The sequence below is a fragment of the Lontra canadensis genome, unplaced genomic scaffold (genome assembly GCF_010015895.1).
Source record: "Lontra canadensis isolate GAN:19392208 unplaced genomic scaffold, GSC_riverotter_1.0 scaffold22, whole genome shotgun sequence".
Classification (NCBI taxonomy): Eukaryota; Metazoa; Chordata; class Mammalia; order Carnivora; family Mustelidae; genus Lontra; species Lontra canadensis.
In genome coordinates this window covers 449,672-458,175 of record NW_022631016.1, presented here as the reverse complement: position 1 = coordinate 458,175, position 8,504 = coordinate 449,672, and the positions used below count along the sequence as shown (strand labels likewise).

Genomic DNA, 8,504 nt, shown 5'->3' with positions numbered 1-8,504 from the left:
GCTGGCGGGCCCGGGGCGGCGGGGGCGCGGGCACACGCCGGACACCCGGTCGCGCGCGGCCGAGTCGCGAGGCGCCCGCTGCAGTGGCCGCGTCTCCGAGGTAAGGGTCCGCTGGGCTCGGTCCGGGGCGCCGGGCGCAGGACACCCCCTGCCCCGCCGCCGCCCCGCCGCGCTTGCCACCTGCGCCCGCCGCGCCCCCTCCCGGCTGCGGCCCCGGTGCGTCCGTGCGACCCCGGCCCTGGGCTTCCCCGCGGTGCGCGTGCGCCCGGGGTTGGCGGTGGGGGCGTGGGTCTGGGAGCGCGGAGAGCGCGGGCGGCGGGCGCAGGTGCCGCGGCCTCCCCCGGCGTCGGGCTCGCGCGGCGAAGACGCCCCTCGCAGCCCCTTTCCCCGCCGCCGCCCGAGCCCTCCGCGTCCGGCTTCGGGGACCGCGTCTGCCGCTGCCCAGGCCCGGGGTCTGCCGGCCGCGACAGGGCGGGGACTCGGGGCTGAGAGGTGTGAGGGGCCACCGTCTTGCGGCGCGAACTCGGTGAGACCCGGGCCCGTCGTTGGGTCCGCCGCCCGCGGGGTCCGCGCCCGGGTCCGCGCCCCCGTCCGCGCCGCAGGTGAGCGCGTCGGGCCTGCGCTGCCAAACGCGGACGCTTCGCGGAGGGGCTCCCGGCGCGGGCACGACCGACCGAGGCCTCCGCGGCGCTGGGGAGCGGGGCCGGCCTCCGGGGGAAGGCGGAGAAGCCCTTGATCCTGCGGCTTCACTGCCGCAAACGTAGCCCCGAAATGGGGGGGGGGAGGGCGCAGGAAAATCCGTGCCCCACACCCCGGTCGTGCGCATTTTGACAGGCGTTTTGCGTCTGCGGCCATCGGGCACCTTCCTGGGCCAGCTGGCCCTGCCGTCGCCCGTCTGCGCGCTCATGCGCTCGTTCACCTGGCGGGAACAGGACCCGGCTCGCGGTCACACTCTGCAGCCTCCCCGCGCGCCCCTCGGCCAAGCTCTCAGGGAGGACCCCGAGGGTGCGGTGGGGGGGCGCCTCTGCACCAGCCAGGCCAGCCCCTGGTTCCTGGGAGGTGATTGGTAAAGGCTGACCCGAATCCCGAGATCAGGGACCACAGGGGATGGAGTGATTGGGTGGGGGGGGGGCTTGGAACAGGCCGGAAGTGGGGGTGGGGCCGTGAGCAGCCAGCCTTGACGGAGGTGGGGGGCGGGGCGGGCGGGGGGCGTTAAACTGGATTCCATGACCCCGGCTCTGGGCTCTGGTACCAGCCGCTGCTCCCATCACATGGTCCAAATCACACGGCTCCCTGAGGGGTGACGGGGTGGGGGGCAGGGCTGCTGCTGAATTTCCTGGGCGTGTCTGCAGAAAGCAGAGGGTCTGTGCGCGCTCCTGGGGAAAGGCCCTGTGGCTCTGGTGATTGCCAGGGGGCTCCCTGACTCGGGTACCACTGCGTAGAATGGCTCTGCCTGGGCCGGAGGAACGAAGCGATGGACATCAGAGGAAGCGGCGCTGGCCATGTTCTCATCTTCCTGGATGCTTCCAACGTGCAGTAAATAACTTGTCGCTGTGTACGAGGTTATAATTCTCACGGTGGATAATGGGCAAATCACGGGAGAATTTCTTAAGAAACTGAAATCATTCATCACTGCTGACATGTAAGAGGAGGCTTTTAGCAGCCAGACTGTCCTCAGGGCGGCAGAGCGCTGCGGGCAGGAGAGGCTGAGAATTAAAAGCTTCCTCCGGGAGAGGCAGTGCTGCCTGGGAGCCAGACCTATTTATAGCCAGTGATGTGGCCAGGGAGGCAGGAGGAGCACGCGGGAGGTGCCATCTGGGGATCCTGGGGCCGTGGGGCAGGGGGCCCTGCTGCACCTTGAAGTGTCAGGTCCTCCTCGGCCCGGCCTGGCGCCCTGGTCTGGCACTGAGTGCCGCGTCCACCGGAGCCACCAACCCAGGGGCTGGCAGAATAGGGAAGGGCAGCGCCCCATGGAGCCGGGCTGCTGTCTCCAGGGCTCATCCCACCCAAGTCAGTCTGGTTGCAGGTGCCAATTGCCACCCCCCCCCCCCCCGCCCGAGCAAGGGACCCTACGATGGCTCCCGTGGGTTGTAAGTTGCCGTCCAAACAAGACCCTCTTCGCTGAAGAGAGGAGGGTCTTCCACAGAGTGTGAAAAGTGAGAGTTTCTGACTCGTCTTCCCGGCCCTCATCCAGAGCCTGCGCCTCTCCTCCCAGGAGCACTTTCCTGCCGCCTTCCTGTTTTTTTTTAATTAGGTTTATGGCAAGGAAAGACAGGTTTTTACCTTTTTCGAGCCTAGACATTAAAACCACTTGGAGCCTTTTCCTCTTCTCTTCCTGCTTCTGTGGTGCGGCACTCTCACGTGTCCCCAGCATGTTTCTGTATATTCCCACACGTCCCCCATGTGTCCCTTGTATGTCCCCAGCATGTCCCGACACGTCTCCCATATGTTCCTGGCATGTCCATAGTGGGTCCCCATGTGTCCTCGTGTGTCCCCAGCGTGTCCCTATCATGTGCCCAGTATGTCCTATGTGTCGGTGCATGTCCCCAGCGTGTCGCCAGTGTGCCTGTGTCTCTGATTTTTGGCATAAGTGCTGCACTCCCTGCAGGCTCTGAGTGAGTTCCTGCCCTGGGCCACGCTTCCCCAGACCCCGTCCTGTCACACCCACGTGACTGCACGGCTGCGGAGCACCTGGCAGGTGTCAGGGGAGCAGAAGCTGCCTCCGCTTGGGGAACTCTGCAGTGGGGAGGCCACACAGACTCCAGCGCCCTCCGATGACCCCGCGGTGGCCTCATGCGTCCCAGTGTCCCATCTGCATCTGGGACGGGTCAGCTGGGCGGGCAGGTTGTGGGGCGTGGGGTGTGGGTGTGGCCCCTGAGTCGATATGATGTGGGAGCTCCTCCATGCTGACCCTGAGGCCCTGGGTCTGAGCTGTCTGTGCGAAGCCCGTTCACGCCCCCTTCTCGGTGCAGGTGTACACGCTGCTGATTGCGTGTGCTTCCCGGCTCACACTGACCCTCAGCCCTGCTCTAGGCATTTAATGCTGGAAAACGGACTGTCCCCAAACCAGGGGGCTAAGACAGGGGACCATGTTTGCTTTGCCACCAGATCTGCCACCCTGCAGGACTTGGTGTGGACGGTGGCCTCCGTTCCCTGACGGTGGCTGGGGTCTGCTGTCCGGGCAGGACCACCAGTGCCAGGGTGCCCGTCTCTGTGTGGGATCTTTCCAGAAGGTTCACCTGCCCCAAGAGAGAAGCAGGGAAGCCAAGTCTCCATCATGGGGCTGTGTGCTGTGGTGCCGGCAGCTAGGGACGTGCCCCTGGCTCGAGGTGGGGAGCTCGGGGGTGGGAGATGATTTCTTGGTGCTTGAGACCAGCTGTGCCGTCCCTGCTTCCGACCCTGTGCCTCTCCGCCTTGGGTGTTGCTGCGGCCTGCGGGCCCCTGTGGTGGGTGTCCACTGGCCCCTGGCTGGCCTGCTCTTCCCAGGACTTTCCCTCCTTGGCAGCAACTCCGCGGGAAGGGCCTGTCCGGGGCCTGGCCCGTTTCTTTTCCTTACTGAGCTGAGGGGTCCTTCAGAGGTTCGGGAGACAGGCCCAGGCTGGCTACACCTGAGCGGCCTCCGCTCTGGCCTCTGCTCCGGCCCCGCGTTATTTCTCCCCCCCTGATGTTTGCGGATGAGCGGAAGTTCTTGGTCTCAAGCTGGTGGCATTCGCAAGGGCAGGGACCTTCGAGTGGCCGCTGAGGGACCTTCCCATGCCCTGAGGCCGTCCGATGCCCTGGTGCGTCGGTCTCCGAGCGCGTCAGCCCTTCACGCCCCTCACTGACCCGGCGCCCGCCTGGGGTCCCACTCGGCCACCTGGGCCGGCCGTGTGCGCTGGCCCCATCCCGTCCGCGAGTCCCCGCCCCGCCCCGGAGGACGCCGACCTCGTTCCCGGAGCTTTCCCTCCCGTCTCACCGCCCGCGGAGCCCGTCTCGTTCTTGCGTCACGACCCGTGTGTCCCCAGCCCTTCGCCTGGAGGCCCTGGCGGGAGCATCGTGCGACCTCGCGTCTGGGTTGAGTGAAAACGGCGGCCGGGCTTAGCGACAGGGACGTCTTTCTGTCATTGGGTTCCGGGCCCCGTTTCAAAGCCGCGGCTCGGACCCTCGGCTCCGCCCGGCCGCAGCGTGTCCCGCGACGTCCTGCGCGTCCTGTAGGACCCGGTGCTCCTTTGCCGTATCTTAACCGGCTCGTTATGGAACGCGCTGCACGGCCCGTCTGCGCGGCCACGCGGAGGGCAGCCGACCCAGCGCGCCCCCCGTGCGTCCGGAAGGTGCGGCGGCCCGGCCTGTCCTGCCCCGGCGCGGGGCGGCCGCTTCCTTTCCTCGTGGCGTTTCCCGGACGCAGACGCGGCGGCTCCGACCCGAGAGCAGCTCGCAGGCCCCCGAGAGCCCGCCTCCAGCCGCCCGCAGGCTCCCCTTCCCGCCCGCGGACGCCGCTGCCCCCTTCGCTGGCGGAGGACCTGCGCCGCGAGCCCGCGCTGAGGCCACCGGCCGCCCTCCCGTGCGCTGCGGGTCCTCCCCGGAGCTGGTCGCGCGGCCCGGCCGGACTGTGGGGCGCGGACCCTCCTGACGGCTGAGCGCCTCCGCCGGCTGCTTTGGTTACTGTTTCCTTCAGGATCTTGAAGAGAAGTTTTTATATCTGCGGCTTCGTGGCTGTGCCTCGGTGTGAGCGGACTCCGGCCCCGGCCCCTCCGCCCGGCCGCCTCGCCCCTGCAGGAGGACTGTGCAGGTCGGCCGAGGCGCTGTAAGCCTCCCCTAAACCCACAGGCTTGGGGGCCACCACCTCCCCGTCTGCCCAGGGTCCTCCAGCTTGGGGCTGAGATGGGCCTCTCAGCGGGCCGGCGTCCCACGGCTGTTCCCCACTGTGGGCCCAGCCTCCGGGGGCCCTGGAGCTGGCCGCCAGCGCTGGCCCCTCTCCTCCAGGGCGGCTGTCTGTGAGGGCCGCTTCTTCCGCTCCGGCGGGCCGTGTGAGGGCCCTGGGGCAGCTGTGACACAGACACGTATCCTGGCTCAGTTCTGGGGCCAGAAGCCCGAGATCCAGGTGGGCAGGGCCATGCTCCGTCCAGAGGGTCCAGGGAAGGGTCCTTCCCTCCTCTTCTGCCCCCCACCCCCACCCCAGGGCCCAGAGGTCCGTCCCTGTGGCTCAGCCATCGCGAGGACTCGTGTCTGTCTCTCCTCCTCCTCCAAGAACATGTGTTGCTGGATTCAGGGCCCCCCAGGGAGTCCAGACCCCGACTGGAGGTCTTTGGCTTCCTAACCCCTGCAAACAGGGTCACCCTCACAGGCTCTGGGGTGCGGACATGCCTTTCGGGGGCTCACTACTCACCCCACCACGCTTGCCCTCTGCATAGGGAGCGTACCTGGCATCCGGGTCCCGCAGGCGCTGGTTGGGTGGCATGCTGAGGGACGGACGGAGGCCTCAGCGGCCAGAAGTGCCCTCCCTCCTGCCAGGTAGGCCCCTGTCTAGAGGTTCAATCCAAGCGCCAAGGCCAGCGTGTGCAGCGTGGGTAGCGTGGCCCGTGTGCTCGGTTCTGGCGTGGCCTTGTGCCGGGTGCCCTGTTGTGGGAGCGTAGTAGGAGAGCTTTTCGGGGAAGTGCAACCCAGACGAAGAGCCGTGGGAATCGGGTCAGTTCTCATCTGGGTCTGGGCAGTGGTCTGGGGTGCCTCTGGGGACCTCACTGCCACGAACCGGTGGGCCGTGGGCCCAGCCTGCCGCTCGCTGTCTTTGGTTCTGAGGCCCTCTCTCGGGAACGGGGTGTGCTGCGGCGCCCCTCCAACTGCATCTCCCCTGGGGGCTCTCTCCTCGCCCCCACATGCTTCGTTGTCTCGACCCACACGAAGACGTGCTCCGTGCACACTCCCGGGCACTGGTGTTCTCGGATCCCCTGGAAAACTTGCTGAGGGAAATGGGGGCTCTACCTGAGCAGGTCCCCCCAAATCCCTGACTTTACGGTAGCCAGAGAATGTCCTGCTATCATGGGGAAGGGAAAGGCGACCCAGGGGCCCTTGTTGTTGGGTGGATGGAGGTGAAATGCCCTTGCCCCACAGCAGCTCTGGCCTTCCTCAGTTTCCCCTACTGGAAAGGTACCTGCCCCCCGAGGCTGTCTTTTGGAGAGTGCACCTCCTGTCCTGGGCCCCATTCCCAGTTTCCTGGCCCCTTGTCCTTGTCGTCCCACAGCCTGTCCCCGCCACCCCAGCTGGACAGCAGCTCCACAGGTCCAAGATGGGGGTCCCCCAGTGACCTCGCTGCAGGAAGGCCAGGATGGGCCCCTGGCCCCAGATGTTGGGCTTGCGGCGCCTGACTCCTGGTCTTTGGACGGGGAGCAGCAGGGCGTGGGCTTTACTCCTCAGGGCAGCCATCGCCTGCGGCTCTCGGGGATGCCTGGCTTCGGGGCCTGTGTGGACCAGTGGCCTGAGGTGACGGGCCCCAGGCCCTGCGTATGTCCTGCTCACACAGCCCTGGGTGGGATCGGCTCCCGCACTGGGGCTGAGAGAGGCCGTGCCGGGGTCTCAGGACTGTACTCTGCGCACAGTGGGATTCCTGTCTGTCCCGGGTGGCCGGTGGGGGTGGCCGGCGGGGCTGTGCAGCTGAGAAAGGCCGCTTTGTCGGCCCCGGGAAGGCTCTCACCGCCTGGCACCGCCCTCAGCTGGGACGAGTGGTCATTCACATCGAGTGTCCAAGGCAGCCATGGAGCAGGCAGCCACGTTATGAAAGAAAGTGTGCACACTTGCCAGAGGGCTGTGTTGTGCGCAAGGGCGCTCAGAGATGGGGCCACAGACGCGGCGCGGGGACGGGACCAGGCCTTGCTGGCCTCATTCCCCTCAGGGCAGCGCTGGGGGAGATAGAGCTCAAGGCCCTGAGGCTGGGGCCTGGGCGCTGGTGAAAGGCAGTGGAGCAGGGAGACGAGCCCCGTGGAACGTTCTGGAGCACGCAGTCCCAGGAGCCTTGGTGCCCCGCCCGCCGGCATCACACGCAGCCTACCGGGGAAGCGTCGAGGAGCAGGGAGGACACACTCCTCCCCTCCAGGTCTCATTCTTTACCGTCTGTCCCCTTTGTTCACAGCCTCAGGGGCAACCTGGAGCATCTGGCGGCGTCCAGTAAGGGGCCTCCAGCAGCCAGAGCCTCCTCACGGGTGCCCTCTGCTCTGCCCGTGCCCAGGCGCATGCCTGTGCTCCTCTGAGCCAGCTTTCTCCAGTCCGCAGGGATGCGCGTTCCCGGGGCCTTCGAGGTTTCTCGCACAGAAACGGGATCTCGATCAGGACCCTGGGCCTCAGGGTCCCGTCAGCGGGCCCCACAGTAGTCTGGGGCTTCTGCACCCACTGCTCCCCCGGGGCCAGGCCCAGGTGTGAAGATTGGGGCAGCATGGAGGGGATGGACCCCAGGGGCCTGAAGACCAGGGACCCTGAGCAGGAGCTCAGGGAGAGCCCGAGTGACTTCCAGAAGCTTCCTTCTGATGCTCCCACCCCCGGGAGTCCTTTCCCCACGCAGGGCCTGTGGTGTCTGCTGGAGCCGGAGCCTGTTTCTCAACTCAGCTTGCAGCAGAGCGCGTCCCACACAGACTCCTGGGCGCCCAGAGGGGTTGGCGCTTTGCCTCGAGTGGAAGAGGTTAACCTTCCAGCTGCTGGGGCGGGAGGGGGGTGCACGACCAGGGAGCTTTCAGGGGGAGCAGCTCCCACCCAGGCCCACAGGTCTCTGAATCACCGTGCCCCACTCAGGTCAGGAATTCTCCCAGGAAGTGCACAGGTCCAAGGGACACCCCGGCCCAGTGCGCAAACAACGTTTGGCCTCTTTGGGGTTCCTCATGGAACCCAGATGCTGTGACTGCAGGGTATTTCCCAAGGACACTGGTTCTCGTCCCTCACCCACCGTCTCTGCCACCTGGGCTCGTCCTGCGAGCAGATGTCACAGGCTGCGTGGCTGTGACTGAGGCAGCGTTGGCCCCTTCAGAGACGTGGGTACTGAGTTTCCAGAGGTCTGGAGGTGCAGGCTGGGGCTGGAGCCGGGGGGCCTCAGAGCAGCGCCAGGGGAGGATGGGCAGGGAGGAAGGGCCAGCATTTCCCCAGAGGGTCCCTGGGAGGCTGGTTGGTACCACTTTACCCACCACCAGAGGTTCCCAGCAAGAGGGGCTCAGAGGAGGGCTCCTCCAGTGCCCAGGGAGGGTGACAGGGCCAGTGGTATGTTGGGGGCAGGGGACGGGGGTCCTGGGTGAGCTCTGTGCCTCTCTGAGGCCTGTCCAGCTTCCCAGACACGTGCATCTTGCTGGCCTCCACCTTGCCCCAGTCCGCAGCCATCCCTGGGCCCCATTCCCAGGGTAAGTGCAGGTTACCTGCAGGGCCTGCTCACACGCACACCTGATCTCGCTCACAGGCACACCTGGCTCTGCTCACACGCACACCTGACCCGGCTCACAGAAACACGTGTCGCCACTCACAGGCACACCTGGTCCCGCTCACAGGCACACCTG

The 8,504-nt window shown here is 66.8% G+C and overlaps 1 protein-coding gene across 1 annotated transcript in view; it reads left to right on the top strand.

The window, feature by feature from the left end:
- The window catches only part of TPPP (tubulin polymerization promoting protein), a 20,206-nt gene continuing 11,702 nt past the window's right edge, over positions 1-8,504 (top strand). The window contains exon 1 of the mRNA XM_032861821.1: positions 1-100. The gene's annotated coding sequence lies outside the window, so the exon portion shown is untranslated. The remainder of the gene's footprint in view (positions 101-8,504) is intronic.